Below are 19,682 nucleotides of genomic sequence, written 5' to 3'. Positions count from 1 at the left end.
AGCAGCTCTCCAGGGACTCAGGCAGAGGTCTTTCACATCACCTGCGTGCCTAGTCCCTTTAACTGGAGATGCCGGGGATTGAACCTGGGACCTTCTGCATGCCAAGCAGATGCTCTACCACTGAGCTACAGCCCTTTCTGTTTCACGGGAGAGTTTTCCTTCCTTTTTCCCGGTGCCTTACTGCTCCCAAGTAACTATGGGATAAGTTATCCGGGCTGTGTAACCGTGGTCTTGGAATTTTCTTTCCTGACGTTTCGCCAGCAACTGTGGCAGGCATCTTCAGAGTAGTAACACTGAAGGACAGTGTTACTACTCTGAAGATGCCTGCCACAGTTGCTGGCGAAACGTCAGGAAAGAAAATTCCAAGACCACGGTTACACAGCCCGGATAACCTACAAGAACCAATGAACTCTGACCGTGAAAGCCTTCGACAATAACTATGGGATAAGTTTACATCTCTCATGTTTCTCAGTGTTATTCGTAAAGATGTCTCATTTCGATTTTAATAGTTGCTAGGTAAACTGCCCTCTTGTGACAAAAGGGAGACGTAATGGGCTCTCCACACTCTGAGCAAACATAATATGGGGCCCTGTCGACATGCAGATTTGCACATATGTGCTTATTCTGCATAATTTGCCTTATAACAGGGATAGGGAATGAGCTATTCCTGCAGCACCAAAGCCCCAGCCTGTGAAAAGAGGTCCCTGCACCCCATTTGGCTCCCCTGTGAAATGCAATTAAGCAGTGGAACTTCTTTACAACCTTAAGGGCTAGTCACTTGCTTTTTAATTTGTTTAACAAAGGGAAGATGACTGGGGAAGGCACTGGCTAACCACCCCATAAACGAAGTCTGCCTAGGAAATGTCAGGATGTGACATCACCCCATGGGTCAGGAATGACCAGGACTTTCACATCACCTACTGCATGATCCTTTAACTGGAGATGCCGGGGATTGAACCTGAGACCTTCTGCATGCCAAGCACATGCTCTACCACTGAGCCATAGTCCCTCAAGATGTCAAACTCTATGATGATTGCCAGTTTCTGCACTACTTTATGTGAGCGTGGAATATACTTTTCCTCTGTGATCGCACAACTTGTTTTAAGTGCCTATAGAATGTCTTTGGAGTGCACAGTGGCCCTGAATAGAGCTAGTTTTCATCTACCTAAAGGAGAAACCCCGCCCTGACCTGGATGTCAGAAGCTAAGCAGGGTCAGCCCTGGTTAGTATTTGGATGGGAGACCACCAAGGAATACCAGGGTTGCTGTGCAGAGGAAGGCACTGCCAAACCACGTCTGTTAGTCTGTTGCCATGAAAACCCCCAAAAGGGATTGCCATAAGTCGGCTGCGACTTGACGGCACTTTACACACAAACAAAGGAGAAACTCTGGTCAAGACTGCAGGAGCCACTGAAAAGCCTTTTTCCCTGACAGGGGATCCATGTGGCAGCGATCAAATTGTCAATGTTTCTAGTGAGCACATTGATCTATGTGTATGGAGGTTTTGCCGTACAGGTTGAGTATCCCTTATCCAAACTTCTTGGGAGCAAAAGTGGCCTGTATTTTGGATCTTTCCGGTTTTTGCAATATTTGCGCATACGTAATGAGATCTTGAGGATGGGACCCAAGTCTAAACACAAAAATCGTTTTATGTTTTATATACACTTTATACACATAGCCTGAATGTAATTTTAAACAATATTAATAATTTTGTGTATGTTGAACCATCAGAAAGCAAATTGGCCTACTGAGGGCCTGTGAGCAATGCCTGCATGCCAGCTCAAAAAGTCTGGTTTTCGGGTCTGTATGGATATCAGATGTCCGGATAAGGGATACTCAACCTGTATTGCATAAATATGGGGGCAGCTGATGCTGCTAGTGCCCAGCTCTTGCAAAACTGGATCTAATTTTTTTATTATTATCGTATGGATGATTTAATTTCCCTCCATTCAGTAGCATCTTTGTTCAGGGGGACTATGAGTGGTGTTTCTAATTAAAATGCTCTGGATCTGAAACAGTCGTACCAACTCATTTGGAGGGGGGCCAGTGTGTTTTGTTTAACTCAGACTTCAAGGAATGCGGGGTGGTATACATGGTTGCTCCCTTCCCTGTTTTAGTCTCGCAACAGCCCTGTGAGGTAGGCACGGCCAAGAGAGGGACAGCGACTGGCCCGTGATCACCCAGTGAGCTTCATGGCCGAGTGGGGATTTGAACCTGGGCCTCAGCTTTGTACGTTGTGCAAAATCTCAGTTTAACCCCCTTCTCTGTTTATGAATTATGGCTCTGGATTTTAGGGAGAATAAAATCCCCTTAAAACCCATGGTTTACTCTTCTTAATTTTAAGTATTCTGGTGAGACAGATCCCATCTATATACTGCTGCACTTCAAACCAGTTTAAATACTCAAAAGAGAGAAGGAACTGAAGAAGAAACTCTTGGAGGGGAGGGGAAGAGCTGGGGGAAAATCCCAGCTCTTCCCCTCCCCTCCAAGAGTTTCTTCTTCAGTTCCTTCTCTCTTTTGAGTATTTAAACTGGTTTGAAGTGCAACAGTATATAGATGGGATCTGTCTTCCTGGCATGAAAAAGAAGAATTGGTTTTTATACCCCACTTTTCTCTACTGTAAGGAGTCTCAAAGCGGCTTACAATCATCTCCACAACAGGCACCTTGTGAGGTAGGTGGGGCTGAGAGAGTTGGGAGAGAACGGTGACTAGCCCAGGGTCACTCAGCAGGCTTCATGTGGAGGAGTGGGGAAACAAACCCAATTCACCAGATTAGCCTCCGCTGCTCATGTGGAGGAGTGGGGAATCAAACCCGGTTCTCCAGATTCGAGTCCACCGCTCCTAACCACTACACCAGTGGTTCTCAACCTTTTTCCGACCGTGGCCCCCTTCCGACCTTGTCTCCTTCCTGTGGCCCCCCTGTCCTACCTGTAGAAAGGTAGCTGTTTAAATGTTTTGTTTGTAAATAGCCAAGGAACAAAGAAGCATAAACAGCCACACAAAATGCACACATGCAGTTCTTATTGGGAAACTGAAGTTTACCAAAAAAAACACACACACACACACAAAAAGGGAATACAACATGCTAATAAGCAACAATGTTCACATACAAGGGAGAACAAAGCCTCTACCACCGTTGCACAAGATTACAGTGATACAAAAATCCACAGTTGCAAACGATGCATAGAAGTGCAATGAAGAAAGTCATGGACTAGGTTTTCATGTGTTTCTGTTTTCTTAACTTCTCACTTCACTCTGTGGCCCCCTAGTCTCATGCCGCGGCCCCCCATTTATGCAATTTTCACCTGTGGCCCCCTTGGAATATCCTGGGACCCCCCCCCGGGGGGCCCAGATGGCCCCAGGTTGAGAACCACTGCACTACACCACACTGGTTCTCACTAGCTTTTTAGCGCTTGACTCCCTCATTCCCGCCTCTCTTTTGAATGCTGCCTGTCCTCCCGTCACAGAAATACGAGGCTGCAACGGAGAAAAATCGGAATAAGGATGCAAAATCAAAGTGAGGAAAAATAAAGGTAGTGGTGGAGGTCTTTAAACTCTGGCAAAACGTGATCAGATTCCGAGACCACGTTAATAATTTGGCTGTGTTCTGTACTAACTGAAGTTTCTACACGCTCTTCGTAGGTAGCGGCACACCTTTCAATAAGCTGCATGTGATCAAAACTGGTGACGGCGGCAAGCTTGGGAGATGTCACCAGGTGTCATCTTTGCAGTCATAAGGGCTAGAAACTTGAGATCTTAAGCCTCGCAGCATGCAGCCTTTTTGCACCCGGTACCAATTTTTCTTGCTTTTTTGCATTTGCCCTGTGCATCTGCAGAATCAAAGGATACGCACTGCCTTATGTATGACTCTGTGGGTGTTCGCCATGGCTTAATGGCTTTGGGCAGCCATAGGCCCTTGAGGGAAGGAACCGCAGTCTGAGGGAAGGCACAGCGTGCCTTTTTTTTGGCCCTTGATACCAAAACATTGGAGGGTCCCAGAGGGCTGGCGAGGGTGCCAGCGTTCATTCCTGCGGGAAAGCAGCAGCCTTCAACTCAAAAGCCCAAAGCCAAAAGCGGCTGCTTGATGCCAATGCCTTTTAAGGATGCCGGCGTTTCTGCCAAGTTGCTCACTTGGGTTCCGGGAACGCTGCCGCTCTCTGACTTGAGGCCAAGGCTGCGCAGTGGAAATTAGGCGCATTAGATTGGCAGGGCTGGGCGCACGTGTGGGGCCCATGGGGAGGGCTGGCAATGCCTGCAGGTTTTATCACGGGTTGGTGAACTTTTCAATAGAAACATGATGGCAGAGGGGTACAAGAACGTATGACTGGCTGGTGACATCTTTTGGTCAGATGCTTGGGGGTACAAACAGCCTTACATGGTTAAAGGAAATAGATCACGATGGGTAGAAGAAGCAGCAGCATTGGTTTTTATATGCCGACTTTCTCTACCACTTAAGGGAGAATCAAACCAGCTTACAATCACCCTCCCTTCCCCTCCCCACAACAGGCACCCTGTTGGGTAAGTGGGGCTCAGAGAGCTGTGACTAGCCCAAGGTCATCCAGCTGGCTTCATGTGTAGGAGTGGAGAAACCAACCCGGTTCACCAGATTAGCGTCCCCCACTCCAAACTACTGCTCTTAACCACTACACCATGCTGGTAGCCATGTTAGTCTGTCACTAACTAGTAGAAATGAGCAATAGTCCAGTAGCACCTTAAAGACTAACAGAATTTCTTGCAGGGTGTGAGCTTTCGTGAGCCACAGCTCACTTCTTCAGATACTGCTAGAATGTGATTCCATCCATCCTTAAGTAGAGAAGAGTGAATTAGACACACAATGGCTATGTAAATGTCAAAAGCAAGTAAATGACATTGTGTGTGTTGTGTGTTAAGTGCTGTCAAGTCGCTTCCGACTCATGGCGACCCTATGAATGAAAGTCCTCCAAAATGTCCTATCTTTGACAGCCTTGCTCAGATCTTGCAAATTGAAGGCTGTGGCGTCCTTTATTGAGTCAATCCATCTCTTGTTGGGTCTTCCTCTTTTCCTGCTGCCCTCAACTTTTCCTAGCATGACTGTCTTTTCCAGTGACTCTTGTCGTCTCATGACATGACCAAAATACGATAGCCTCAGTTTAGTCATTTTAGCTTCTAGGGTCAGTTCAGGCTTGATTTGATCTATAACCCACTGATTTGTTTTTTTGGCAGTCCACGGAATCCGTAACCCTCTCCTCCAACACCACATTTCAAAGGAATCTATTTTCTTCCTATCAGCTTTCTTCACTGTCCAGCTTTCACACCCATACATAGTAATAGGGAATATGATGGCATGAATTAATCTAGTCTTGGTGGCCAGTGACACATCCTTACACTTCAAAATCTTTTCTAGCTCCTTCATGGCTGCCCTTCCCAGTCTCAATCTCCTTCTGATTTCTTGGCTGCACTCTCCCTTTTGGTTGATGGTGGAGCCAAGGAATAGAAAGTCTTGAACAATTTCAATTTCCTCATTGTCAACCTTAAAGTTGTGTAATTCTCCTGTAGTCATTACCTTTGTTTTTAAATGACATTAGCAGGCGTGATTGGATTAGGTGGATATGCAGAGGGGTAGTAGGCGTGGATAAATCAACATTGGTAATGAGACAGGAATCCCAGATCTCTAAGTCCAGGAGAATGCATAGTCTTGAGCTTCATTATTAGTTATAATTCAGCAGTCTCTCGTTCTGGTTAAAGGAAGAATAGGATAAAGCTCACAATGGATACCGTGGAGCGCATTTGATATCTCTTACTGTTGCTTTTGGGTTTAGGAAGGGCTGCTCCAGGCATGGAGACCAGTGACTTTAAGATTTTTTTACTTCACCGAGCAACATATGACTTGACTCATTTGTTGGAGTCATATCTCTTGCCTTATTTCACTTCCACTCTCATTTCCTCCAGGGGACATTGGAAACCCTGTTTTAAATTCACAGTCTTAGAAGGGTGTAACTCTTCTTAGGATTGCACTGTCAGGAAGCTGAGGGAGGATTTGAACCCAGGTCTCCTAGGTTCTAGTCTGACATTCTATCTATTGTGCCATGTGGAGCTGGGCTACTCCATGAAGGTCTTGGGGGGAAATTCTTGAATCTTGGAATAACAGGATCTGGGAAAGGGGGTGTGCTTACCCCCTTTGACCATTTCTCTTGCCCCATTTACGTATGGAGCAGGGAAAAGGAGTTACCCTGGAAAAAGACAACAAATTCTGAGGCAAGGATGCAGTCCTCCTTATTCCAAAATGTGAGGAGAGGGCCAGTATGGTTACTTTTTGCTCAGGTAGCAATATCACCCAACAGGCCAGGCCTAACCCTTGGGTGAACAGCTCATGTGCCATGGGATATTGTCTATCCTCTGCAGGCAGGGTTCCAAGAAGACGAAAAGTTGGGTTTTATATGCCAACTTTCTCTACCACTTAAGGAAGAATAAAACCGGCTTCCCTTCCCTCCCCCTCCCCACAACAGACACCCTGTGAGGTAGGTGGAGCTGAGAGAGCTCTAAGAGAACTGTGACTGGCCCAAGGTCACCCAGCTGGCTTCATGTGTAGGAGTGGGGAGGCCAACCCGGTTCACCAGATTAGCATCCATCGCTCATGTGGAGGAGTAGGGAATCAAACCCGGTTCACCAGATCAGAGTCCACCGCTCCAAACCAGTGCTCTTAACCACTACACCACGCTGGCTCTCTCCCAGATGCCCGGGTGGTCTGCCCCAGACAGGCCGATGTGGAAAGCGTCCTCTTCTGACAGAGCTTTTGCAAACCGCAGAGCCGTACCAGCCTTCTGTCTGAGCCACCCGCCATCATGGCGCTTCTTTGGTTTTTCCAGGTCTTTTGGAAGACAGCTCTGCCAATGGGGAGGCGTCTCTTGGCATGAACTCTTACCTGTTGGCACCAGCTGTTTTTGGCGGCATCACACCTTTGAGACAGGAAACGATTGTACAGAATGTTGACTTAATTAAGAAACTGGCTCGGAGCCGGGTCTGTAATGAGGTGGCTGCCGGAGCCCCCATGCCCGGTCTTGTTTTGGTTCAAACCCTGCATAGCCCTGGGCAGGCTTGGGAAGGGGGGTTGCTGGTTGCTTTACTAGCTTTGTTCATAAGCTAGACACTTGGGCAGAGAGGAGGGAAAGGGGGCCGTCGCACACAATGCCAGAGACCCCTAGCATCAGCTCTGTCCATCGAACTCCCGCGTCAAATAAAGGTTTAAACACACCTTGCTAGGCACACATGAAGCTGCCTTCTACTGAATCAGACCCTTGGTCCATCGAAGTCAGTATTGTCTACTCAGACCGGCAGCGGCTCTCCAGGGTCTCAGGCAGGGGTCTTTCACATCACCGACCTGCAATCTTACCTTTGTGCACCCTACACCACCAATCCGGTGAGTCACCCTGCCTCAAGGCAGAATTCTACTATAAATATTGCCAAAGCAGGACTGCAGCTGAACATCAAGAAGACAAAAGGAATGACTGCAGGAGACTTACACAACTTTAAGGTTTACAATGAGGAAGTGGAAATTGTTGAAGACTTTCTATTACTTGGCTTCATCATCAACCAAAAGGGAGACTGCAGCCAAGAAATGAGAAGGAGGTTGAGATTGGGAAGAGCAGCCATGAAAGAGCTAGAAAAGATTCGGAAGTATCAGGATGTGTCACTGGCCACCAAGATCAAGTTAATTCATGCCACAGAATTCCCTATTACTATGTATGGTGTATAAGTTGGACAATAAAGAAAGTGGACAGGAAGAAAGTTGATTCCTTTAAAATGTGGTGTTGGAGGCAAACTTTATGGATACCGTTAACTGCCAAAAAGACCAGTGGGTTCTAGATCAAATCAAGCCTGAACAGTCCCTAGAAGCTAAAATGACTAAACTGAGGCTGCCATACTTTGATCACATTATGAGAAGACAAGTCACTGGAAAAGACAATAATGCTAGGAAAAATCAAAACCAGTAGGAAAAGAGATGGACTGACTCTATGCCACGACTCTCAGTTTGCAAGACCTGAGCAAGGTTGTTAATGATAGGACGTTTTGGAGGACATTGATTCATAGGGTCAGAAGCAACATGACAGCTCTTAACTCACACACACACCCAATGGGCTTAAGTTACAGGAGGGTGTATTTTGGTTGAACGTGGGCAGAAACTTCCTAAAGGTAAGAATAATGGTTGGGGCAATGGAACCAAGGGCCTAAGAAACAAAGTGTTAAGTCCGCGTGGGGAGGACACATGAGGTCGGAGACGGAGTTCCAACAACAACCGCTTTATTGAGAACGGGAACAGAACTGGAGAACAGTGGACTGACCCCCTGCTTATATGCCCCTCTGGTTGCCCGCAGCCACTCCCCCCTGGTCCGTGATTGGGGGGGGGGAACAACCCCTAGTGACCAATGGTGCATACAGGTTTTAGGAGCCTTGGAGAAACCCCCAGCTCGGCAGGTTCCTCCTGCCTACTGTCCTAACATACATAACACAGAGGACCCTCCCTCACTGGAGTTCTTCTAGCAGAGGATGGCCAACCATATGTTGGGGACACTCTAGCTTCGAATTTCCAGGTGGTTGCACTAGATGGCCTACAAGACCCCATTCAACTCTAGGACTCCGTAAACACTAGAAAGAAACCTGTATGGTAAATGATAAATCCAAGTAAGAAGACCGCCGCTTCTGGATGGGGGTTCACTCCCCCTTACAGAGCAAGTATGGATCTTTAGGATGCTTTTCGATCCAGGGCTCCAGCATGTGATGCCTTTAATCAGCTTCAGAATGGGTTTATCTGCATCAGTCTTTCCTTGCGCTGGATAATTTGGCCAGTCATCAGTGTGAAAGCAAAAAAAAAAAAAAAAATGGTGCAAAGGAATTATTTTTTAATAAATTCTGTAACCCCTACGCGTTTTGCACAAACTTCTTCAGGGGGATCTTTCTTTACTTCAGAGTCCCGTGCAAGCAATCAAGCAACTGCGTCATCAGTGTGCCAAGTTACATCCAGGTTAGACTACTGCGCCGCGCTTGACTTGGGGCTGCCTTTGATGGCTGTACGAAAAGTTCAACTGGTTCAGAATTGTATTTATTTAACATTTAAAATGCTTCCAGTAGGTTGCTCAAAGGTATGAATTATAAAGATCACATCTTGCCTGTCCTAAAAAATCTTCACCAGTTGCCAGTTTCTTTCCGGGCACAATTCAAAGCGCTGGTTATTGTTTATCAAACGCTTCGTGGTCTAGGGCTTGAAGGAACACCTTACTCCGCATGGGCCTGCCCGCCAATTAAGATCTTCATCAGCATTTGTGCTCGGTGGTGCCCCCAATTTTCATAGCTTGGTGGGGGAGCACCGGAAACAGTGCCTTCAGTGGCGCCAATGTGCTGGGACTCCTGACAGAAATTTACCTGATGCCAAATGCATGAGTTTTAAGTGCCAGATGAAATGCTTCCCCTTTCTCAGCCCCTCTTTCTCATGGAGTTGAACTAATCTCTTTAAGCTCCCTCTTTCTCCCCCCTCTTTCTCATGGAGTTGAACTAATGTTTTAATCAGATTCTTCTGTTTTTATCCCAGGATTTTTCATAGGGTTTTCCTGGTTTAATACTGGTTATTTAAGTCTTTTACAAAACTTCCCAAGTCTATATCTCATGCTGCTTGGAATTATTTTATTGCATTCTTTTTTTCTGCTTGGCTGATGTTTTTATCCCTTCATCTTACTGTTTTAATGTTTGTTAGAATTTTGCTTTGCGGATTTTATTTGTAGGGGATGGTGTGTGTGTGTGTGTTTATAATACTTTATATAAATAAACATAGATGCCATTGAGCAATGGAATGAGCAGCTGTCTTTTGGGGGGGAGGCGTAAAAGAAAGCCAGGGTGGAATAGTTGTTAGGTTGTCAGACTAGAATCTGGGAAATCCAGGTTTGAATCCCCACCATGCCACGGTAGCTTGCTGGATGACCTTGGGCTGCTCACACACTCTCAGCCTAGCCTTCCTCACAGGGTGGTTGTTGTGAGGATAAAATGGTGGAGAAGAGAATGTTTTGTGCCACTATGGGTCCCCAATGGGAAGAAAGATGGGATATAAAATGAAGTTAACGAAATAAATTCCATAGGAATGCTTTAGGCCTTTTGGAGGATGGGTTTAGAGTAGATGACTTGGCTTTCTATTGTGTTTTCTATCTCCTGGATTGGATCCAGCAAACTTTTCTGCTGGTGAAAAAGTAAGGTGGGGTCCCCTTTGAAAACTCAAAAAGGTCATTCTGGGGATCATGGGAGCCACATGTACAAAAGCCACATTGGACGAGGGCTGTAATGAGGAGGAGAATTCAGCGAGACTGAGCGAAAAAGCTGGCTGGATCCAGCCCCCTGTCTGAACTCAGAGGTCTATTTGTCTGCAGGTCAGCAGATGGTCACCTGTGATGGGCAGCGCTGTAGCCATGATGCCTGTCATGTGGCTGCAACCAGCATTCTTGACCTGTGCAAACTGATTTGACAAGAGCATTTCAAGGCACATATATTTTTTTTTTCATCTTCCTGTAGTAGTAGTAGTAGTAGTTGTTTTTTAATGCATTCACATTGCTTAAAGCAGCATTGTGGGGGGAAGGAAGGCTTTGCAGAAGCTGTGGGTTGGTGGATAGGGTTCCCTACAGATTGGGTTGGTGGATAGGGTTGCCAGGTCCCTCTTTGCCACCAGCGGGATGCTTCTAGGACAGAGCCGGAGGAGGGCAGAGTTTGGGGAGGGCAGGGACTTAAATGCCATAGAGTCCAATGGCCAAAGCGGCCATTTTCTCCAGGGGAACTGATTTCTATTGGCTGGAGATCAGTTGTAATGGCAGGAGTCTCCAGCTACTACCTGGAGGTTGGCAACCCTAACTGAGAGACATGTGGTTCTAAAGGCAGGAACTGTGATCCCTTAGTCAGAATTGGAGCAGCTCTCTTGGCAGATGCTACCTGCCCGCCCCCCACCTACCCCCTCTCTCTTTCTGTCTTTGCCAGGAGAGGGGTGGGGACTCTTTGGCTCACCCTCTCCTCCCTTCAGAGCTACATAAGGAGAGGGAGAAAACGTGTCTGCTCCATACTCCGCAGACTTTGCATCCTGCAAACACCAACCAGAAGAGGTAACGCATCTCTTTTTTGCAAGAATTCCCTAAACGAAGGTTAGTAGCTGACACAACAGGTGTCCCAGAGGCCAGTCAAATACTGGCAAATATATTGTGATGCTGCAATGAATTTTGGGGTGTGTGTGCTGGGGTGAAATCCTCAAGTGAGCCTCCAAGCTTGCTTGCAGTCATTCGGAATGAATGCTTGCTAAATACCGTCTCCTAATACGTCGGTAATACTCCCAGTGATGAAAGAAAACAGGTGAGGACGAACTGACTTTGGCTAAAGAAGCAATGAGCGTTGCTGCTTTTGAGTGTTATCAGCAGGATCGAACATTAAAAGGAAACCAGCAACATTCATCACTGTGCGTATTTAAAAAAAAAATGATTTAGATTAGAATGTTTGAATGTTGGCAAGCAAATTTGAGTTTACTTGAGGATTTCCCCCCACCCCTTAAAGTGAATGAGAGAAGTGGAGAGAGCCAGCATGGTGTAGTGGTAAAGAGCGGTGGGCTCTAATCTGGAGAACTGGGTTTGATTCCCCATTCCTCCACATGAGCGGCAGACTCTGATCTGGAGAAGTGGGTTCGATCTCCCACTCCTCCACATGAAGCCTGCTGGGTGACCTTGGGCCAGTCACAGTTCTCTCAGAACTCTCTCAGCCCACGTGGAGGCAGGCAATGGCAAACCACCTCTGAAAGTCTCTTGCCTTGAAAACCCCACGGGGTCACCATAAATCAGCTGTGACTTGGTAGCCCTTTCCACCACCACAGAGAAGTGGAGCTAGAGAGCAATACTTAATTTCTAAAAAGGCAAGCGCTGATGTTCAGATCTACAGACAACCACACCGTATCATTACTAAATGGCTGAGAAGGTGCACCTTGCACATATTTTATCCAAAGGTGCTCAGCATTACATACTTGGTTCCTCCTATTTTATCCTTACAACAACCCTGTGAGGTAGGTTAGGCTGAAATGGCATGACTGGCCCACAGTCACCAAGTCAGCTTCATGGAAGTTCCAGTTCTAAGCCCTGGCGTTCAGAATAGTTCTGGGGCTTTGATCCCAGCCTGCCTGAAAGTGCTAGAAGCCTTTCACCCTACTCTCAGCATGGGAGAAAAGGCTGCTTCAGTGCTGAAAATAAAGCACTCTGGACATGCCCAGAGGCAGAATAGTTTACTTGGTACCTTCAATAGCTGAGCAGGATCTGGAGCGCATAGACTGGCCAACAGGCTTGGAGAAAAAGGACCTGTCCCTGTAACAGAGGCTTAATGTGTACAAATGGGCAGCCGAAGCTTTTCAAGGGGGGTGGTAAATATCCCCAGGTAAATGACAACCCATTAAGCTCCTGTTAAAGAGACGGGACATTTTTTCTTTCCAGGCATCTGGCAATGCTGAGAGCTCATGTCCCCCAGCCACAATCCCAGTCGTGATTTTGAGTGGGGAGGTGGTCCCAATTAAGGGGAGACATGTTAGAGGTCTATAAAATTATGCATGGTATAGAGACAGTGGACAGAGAGAAGCTTTTCTCACTCTCATAATGTGTCAGGCTATAACGCGGGGGCATCTGCTGAAGTGGGAGGGCGAGAGATTCAAAACAGATAAAAGGAAGTATTTCTTCACACAACACATTGTTAAATTGTGAAACCCTGCCCCAGGATGAGGTGATGGCTGCCAACTTGGAAGGCTTTAAGAGGGGAGTGGACATGGCTACTAGTAAAAGTGGATACTAGTCATGATGCATACCTATTCTCTCCAGGATCAGAGGAGCATGCCTATTATATTAGGTAGTGTGGAACACAAGCAGGAAAATGCTGCTGCAGTTGTCTTGTTTGTGGGCTTCTGAAAGGCACCTGGTTGGCCATTGTGTGAACAGACTGCTGGATAGGGTTGCCAACCCCCAGGTACTAGCTGGAGATCTCCTACTATTACAACTGATCTCCAGCTGACAGAGATCAGTTCACCTGGAGAAAATGGCCACTTTGCCAATTGGACTCTATGGCATTGAAGTCTCACCCTTCTCCAAACCCTGCCCTCCTTAGGCTCCGCCCCAAAAACCTCCCGCCAGTGGTGAAGAGGGACCTTGCAACCCTACTGCTGGACTGGATGGGCCTCGGTCTGATCCAGCATGGCTTTTCTTTATGTTCTTAATTCCAGGCTGGTGACACTGGATCCTTTCAAAATTGCCTCTCTCTTTGTGACTTGCTGTGTCTTCTCTTCTCCTGTTACTCCCTCCTAGACACAGCGATTTCGGCAGCCATGTACCTGCTCCTGCGACTCACCTTCCTCAGTGTCTTGTGTATCCACGCACAGGGCTGGGTACTTAAAAGATCCACGCAGAGTGAACAGTGGAAAGCTCTGGATCAGCTGCAGAACAGAGAGCTGGTAAGAGGTTCGAGGGAGGCGGGGGCAGGGTTGGGTTGCCAACCTCCAGGTAGTCGAGGGAGAAGGCCCAGATACTGGCCTCAAGCAACAGGGTTCTAGGTCCACATGAACACATGAAGCTGCCTTCTACTGAATCAGAGGTCCATCAAAGTCAGAATTGTCTACTCATACCGGAAGCAGCTCTCCAGGGTCTCAGGGTGAGGTCTTTCACATCACCTACTTGCCTAGTCCCTTTAACTGGAGACGCCAGGGATTGAACCTGGGACCTTCTGCATGCCAAGCAGAGGCTCTACCACTGAGCCACAGCCCCTCCTCTCCCTGCAATCTTAGATAGCAAAAAAGGATATTCAGTTCTTGGCAAGCCACCATCTGTGTGGCTGGTGGCCTGAATTCAGCTTGGAACATCCACATGTTGCCAGTCCAAATGGAGGTTTGCGCATCTACTCCCGAGAGGGTTGAGGTGCGCCTGGACCACAACTGCTGTCTGCTGCATCCGCGGCTGAATGGTTTCAAAGTGCATGTGCACATCTTTCCCGTGGGCTGCAAACGTGGTCATCCCAGTGCTTCGCTGGCTGACCTGCTCCTGTGTGCTGGAACACAGTACTTTTTCCCACTCTTCCCTCAATTCGTCTTGCCGTTTTTTTTCATCCCCTTTGATCTCATAGGAAATGCTTGTGTTAAAAGTGAAGAGCTTTCTGATCTGGTCCTGGCATATTTTTCACAATGCCCCCGTTTCCCCTTGCCCTCTCAAATACTTTTAAGCTCTTTGAGGTCTCTATATCATCCATGAGTGTCCGCAGAAATTAATTAGGGGGAGGAGGAGTCTTTTAATGATACCCAGAGAGCCAGCATGGTATAATGGTTAAGTGGCAAACTCCAATCTGGAGAACCGGGTTTGATTCCCCACTCCTCCACATGAAGCCTTCTGGGTAGGGTTGCCAACCTCCAGGTACTAGCTGGAGATCTCCTGCTATTACAACTGATCTCCAGCCGATAGAGATCGGTTCACCTGGAGAAAATGGCTGCTTTGGCAATTGGACTCTATGGCATTGAAGTCCCTCCCTTCCCCAAGCCCCGCCCTCCTTACGCTCTGCCCCCCAAAACTCCAGGTGTTTCCCAACCCAGAGCTGGCAACCCTACTACTGGGTGTCCTTGGGCTAGTCACAGTTCTCTCAGAACTCTCTCAGCCCATGCAGAGGCAGGCAATGGCAAACCCCCCTCTTGCCTTGAAAACCCTACAGGGTTCCCAAAAGTCAGCTGTGACTTGACAGCACACATGCACACACATATGAGTTCTTGATCAGAGTGACTGGTGTAGAACTCAATTGTTATGAGGGCCGGATATGACATAAATGCCACATGGCCGGGCTCTGCCTTGCCAGCCCAGATCGAGAGTGGAAGAGTTGCTGCTCATTCATGGGCTGGATAAGAGCTCTCAAGGGGCTGGATCTGGCCTGCAGGCCTTATGCTTGACACCTTTGCTTTACACCATTGGCAACACAACCCGCCCATCAGATGCCATAATGTGGTGCTGAAGAGAAGCAATAAGAATAATAGTGAGCTCTCCCTGAAGGTGATTTACTCCATTGATAGGGTTGCTAGCTCTGGGTTGGGAAATACCTGGAGATTTTGAGGGCGAAGCCTGAGGGGGGTGGGGTTTGGGAAGAGGAGGGGCTTCAATGCCATAGAGTTCAAGAGATATCTATGAAGTGCTTCTGCTGGCTCTTCCCTGCAGTTCCTTTCTGCCCTACAATCCTACTTCAGCGGCAAGGGCATCCACGTGGACAGAACAGCTCCTGCCTTCGCTTGGCCCGTGATGGAGAATGATGTGGGTGTCCGTGGGACGCAGGAAGGGCAAGCTCTGGTGACGCTGGAACCCAGGATGTCGGCATAGGTAAGCCAGGTGAGCACCATTCCCACACTTATAGAATCATAGAATCATAGAGTTGGAAGGGACCACCAGGGTCATCTAGTCCAACCCCCTACTCAATGCAGGAAATTCACAACTACCTCCCCCACACACCCCCAGTGACCAGAAGATGGCCAAGATGCCGTCTCTCTCATCATCTGCCTAAGGTCATAGAATCAGCATTGCTGACAGATGGCCATCTAACCTCTTCTTAAAAACCTCCAGGGAAGGAGAGCTCACCACCTCCCGAGGAAGCCTGTTCCATTGAGGAACTGCTCTTTTAGAAAATTCTTCCTAGTAATACTTCTGTATTACTAGGTGGTAAATTCTATGGGGGCATGACTTGTCTCCTGAAAGGAGACAGGGAGACTATGGGGAAGGCTGCCATGAACGTAAGAAGAGCCCTGCTTAGGGATGCTAACCTCCAGGTACTAGCTGGAGATCTCCTGCTATTACAACTGATCACCAGCCACTTTGCCATTTGGACTCTATGGCATTGAAACCCCTCCCCAAACCCCACCCTCCTCAGGCTCCACCCCAAAAATCTCCCAATAAAGACCTGCCAACTCTAGCCCTGCTGGATCAGACCAGTGGTCCATCTAGTCCAGTGTCCTGTTTTACTAGGAATGCCAGTCTCCAGGCGGGACCTGGGGATTCCCTGGAATTGAGCTCATCTCCAGACTACAGAGATAAATTCTGCTGGAGAAAATGGATGCTTTGGACAGTGGACTGTATGGCTAGGGTTGCCAACCTCCAGGTAGTAGCTGGAGATCTCCGGGGATTACAAGTGATCTCCAGCCAATAGAGATCAGTTCATCTGGAGAAAATGGCCACTTTGGAAGGTGGATTCTACTGCATTATACCCCATTGAAATCCCTCCTCTCCCCAAACCCCACCCTCTTCAGGCTCCACCCTGGAAATATCCAGGTATTTTGCAACCCAGAGCTGGCAACCCTATCTATGGCATTGTAACCCACTGAGGTCCCTGTCCTCCCCAGGCTCCACCCCAAATCTCCAGGAGTTTCCCAACCTGGATTTGGCAACCCTACCCCCTAGGGTTGCCAGGTCTCTCTTCGCCACTGGTGGGAGGTTTTGGGGGCAGAGCCTGAGGAGGGCAGGGTTTGGGGAGGGGTTTCAATGCCATCAAGTCCAAATGGCAAAGTTTCAATGCCCTAGAGTCCAATTGCCGAAGCAGCCATTTTCTCCAGGTGAACTGATCTCGATCGGCTGGAGATCAGTTGTAATAGTGGGAGATCTCCAGATAGTACCTGGAGGTTGGCAACCCTACTACCCCATCCTCTGCCAGTGGCTGGGGGGACTCTCTGTTTCACACAGCAGCTAACCAGTTTCTCTGAGGCCCAAACCAACAGGGCACAGAGGCCAAGGCCTTCCCCTGAGGTTGCTTCCTACCACTGGGATTCAGAGGTTTGCGACCTCTGTCTATGGAGTTTCCCCTTACTAACCATCACTGGCCAGTAGCCATTGATAGACTTATCCTCCATATGGAAGCTTCACTTCTGCTGCACTGTATAGGCAACCACAGGCAAGCTACCCTCTCCTGTCCCCCATGTAGAAACCACAAGATGGGTCAGGGAAAAGCTGGGGGAAGCTTTAGCAGGTGCATGAATGTACCACGGGGCTGTGGGGAAGCAGGAAAAAAAAACCAACAACCCTGCTTCCCAACAGCATTGAACTTGGGGCAAATAACCTGGGTGGAAATGGCCACACTGCCATACTGGAAATGGCCAGAAAGCCACACCTCTGACAGAACAACTAAAGGCAGTTCTTATGTGCCCTACATGACTGGGCAAAGGGGAGAATTTTCTGGAGCAGCAATTATTTTGGGGCAACTGGGCTATTTCCCAGCCATAGTGCCATGTGTTATGTTCTCCCTTTTAATGCTTGTTTTTCTCTTTTGTTTTATTTATCCATGCAGGTGAAATATTGTGTATTTGATTATGCTTATCCCATGTCAACTACACTTTGCTGCTTTGGGGGTCACGCTCTGACTTTTTATATATGCCAGAGACTTGTTGGTTTGAGGATAACAAGAATGAATTAATATCTTTGTGCCTTAAATAAATTCTGCCTCCGTTCCATTCCTTTCTTTTGTTTCTTTGTGACTCAAAATAATTACACTGTACCTGCCATGTGGCTGCTTTGGGCCTCCCCCTTGCATTCCCAACAATCTGGATTGTAAGAACAGCTATGAACCCACCCTCTTGTGCTTCTGATGAAGACAGGGTTGCCATCCTCCAGGCAGTGGCAGGAGATCTGGGAGTACAATTGATCTCCAGGCAACAGAGATCAGTTCACCTGGAGAAAATGGCCACTTTGGAAGGTGGACTTGTATGGCATTCTACCCCAATTGAAGTCCCTCTCCAAACCCCAACCTCCTTAGGTTGCACCCTCCAAATCTCCAGGTATTTCCTGACCCAGAGCTGGCAACCCTAGATAAAGATGTCTCCTTACAAAAGAGGTCAGGGAGCAGGGACAGCCACTGAATGATCCAATAACCAGTCTTGCTGGAACTAGTGGGAAGAAAGATATCAGGTTCAAGCCAGCTTACTATCTTCTGATGAGATACATATGGTAGGCTGTGTATTACCTAGTGGTTATAGAAAGGCTGCCTGAATAGCCCAGACTAGCCCAATCTCCACAGCGGCTGGAAACTAAGCAGGGTCAGCCACGGTTAGTACTTGGATGGGAGACCACCAAGGAAGACTGGGGTTGCTATGCAGACAAAGACAATGGCAAACCACCTCTGCTCATCTCTTGCCTTGAAAACCTCATGGTGTTGGGGTCACCATGAGTTGGTTGTTACTTGATGGCACACTACTATTGTGGGCACTTCAGCTGGCCTGATCTTCACATCTGGGAAGCTAAGCAGGGTCAGGATGCTCTACATGCATGGTAGGAGACAATTCCCTCCAGTAGTTTCACATCATACATTCCAGGTCTAAGTTTTGGCATAGAAAACCAGATCTGGGGCTGAGCTTTGGTTCAAATTAAGCTCACGTGGGGAGAGTGATGTTTTTGCAAAGCAGGGCAGTTAAACGCACTCCTAAAAGCTGTCTTTGGAAAGAGGTTGCTGTTCACCACAAGGTGGAACTCTTTCAGAAAGAAATGGACAATCTCTGGCGTATGGGAAGTTTTCTCTCACAAGATCAAATAAAGCCAGACAGAATTCTGAAGATCTTAACAGATAGCATCATAATGATGGATTAAACTGTCCTGCCACAATTGCAGCAGCCTCCACTGTAGGATTTACCCTGTCTTGTCCTTCCTGGATTTTTATAACTTGGAGAGGTCCCATTTGTTTGTTTACTCACTTTATTGATAGTCTACTTTTCTCCCTAAGACCCAAGGCGGATTACAAAATTTTAAAAATGATGCAATAAAAGCAGTACAATGCATACTATAAACATAAAATTAAAACTGTCTAAAATGTATCACAGACATTAAAACTACACATTCCCATTATAAAAATGACCTTCTGAGAAATTTGGTTTTAATGCATTTGTGGCTGATACGGGGTTGAATCTCCAAAGGTCGCTGGTTAAACATCTCATCCCCTCCCCACTTTGCTGATAAATTAATCCATGCTCCAAAACCACCCATTCTCATAAGTGGCAAACTGGCCTCTGCTGTGTAATAATTTTGGGGCAATGAGGAAGCTTCTGCATGGGCAGGTGGCTATCCTTTGGCAGGGATGCTAAAGACACAGGTAGGACTGAAGTTCATTGAACTGAGGTGCTACTGTCACTCACTATCGGTCCCCATCTTACATGGGTTCTCTCAGAAACGAACTGAGCAATCCTAAGCAGTTTTACCATTCAAAGCCCACTGAAGTCAGTGGTCAGAAGGTTGTAACTTGTAACTGTAAATTTGTTCTTCCCGCTCCAGTTTTTCCCCTTAAACAGACTGTGCAATCCTAAGCAGAGTTAAGATGCTTATGGGCATGACTACGGTATCTAACCGTATGGCTATCAGTTTTTCCCCTTCTTTCTCTCCATAAATAAATAAATGCAGATTGAGATCATAAATTAAACTCAGATTTCAAACAAATCCTGTAAAATATTTGATGCTTCGTTTTTTACTAATGACAACTGTAGTCTTTTAAAATGCACTCAATGACTAGAGTGGACTTAGATAGGTGGTCAGTAGGGGATAGCCCTGTGTGTGTACTACTTACAGCACACACCACCAGTTATAACCCGCCACTCTACATTGTATCGAGTCACCTTGTTTTATTTTTATTTTATGTTATTGCTGTAGGCAGACTAGTGGATTTCAGATT

This window comes from Euleptes europaea, chromosome 18 (assembly GCF_029931775.1).
Source record: "Euleptes europaea isolate rEulEur1 chromosome 18, rEulEur1.hap1, whole genome shotgun sequence".
Lineage (NCBI taxonomy): Eukaryota > Metazoa > Chordata > Lepidosauria > Squamata > Sphaerodactylidae > Euleptes > Euleptes europaea.
Note: the sequence above shows the minus strand (reverse complement) of the source record.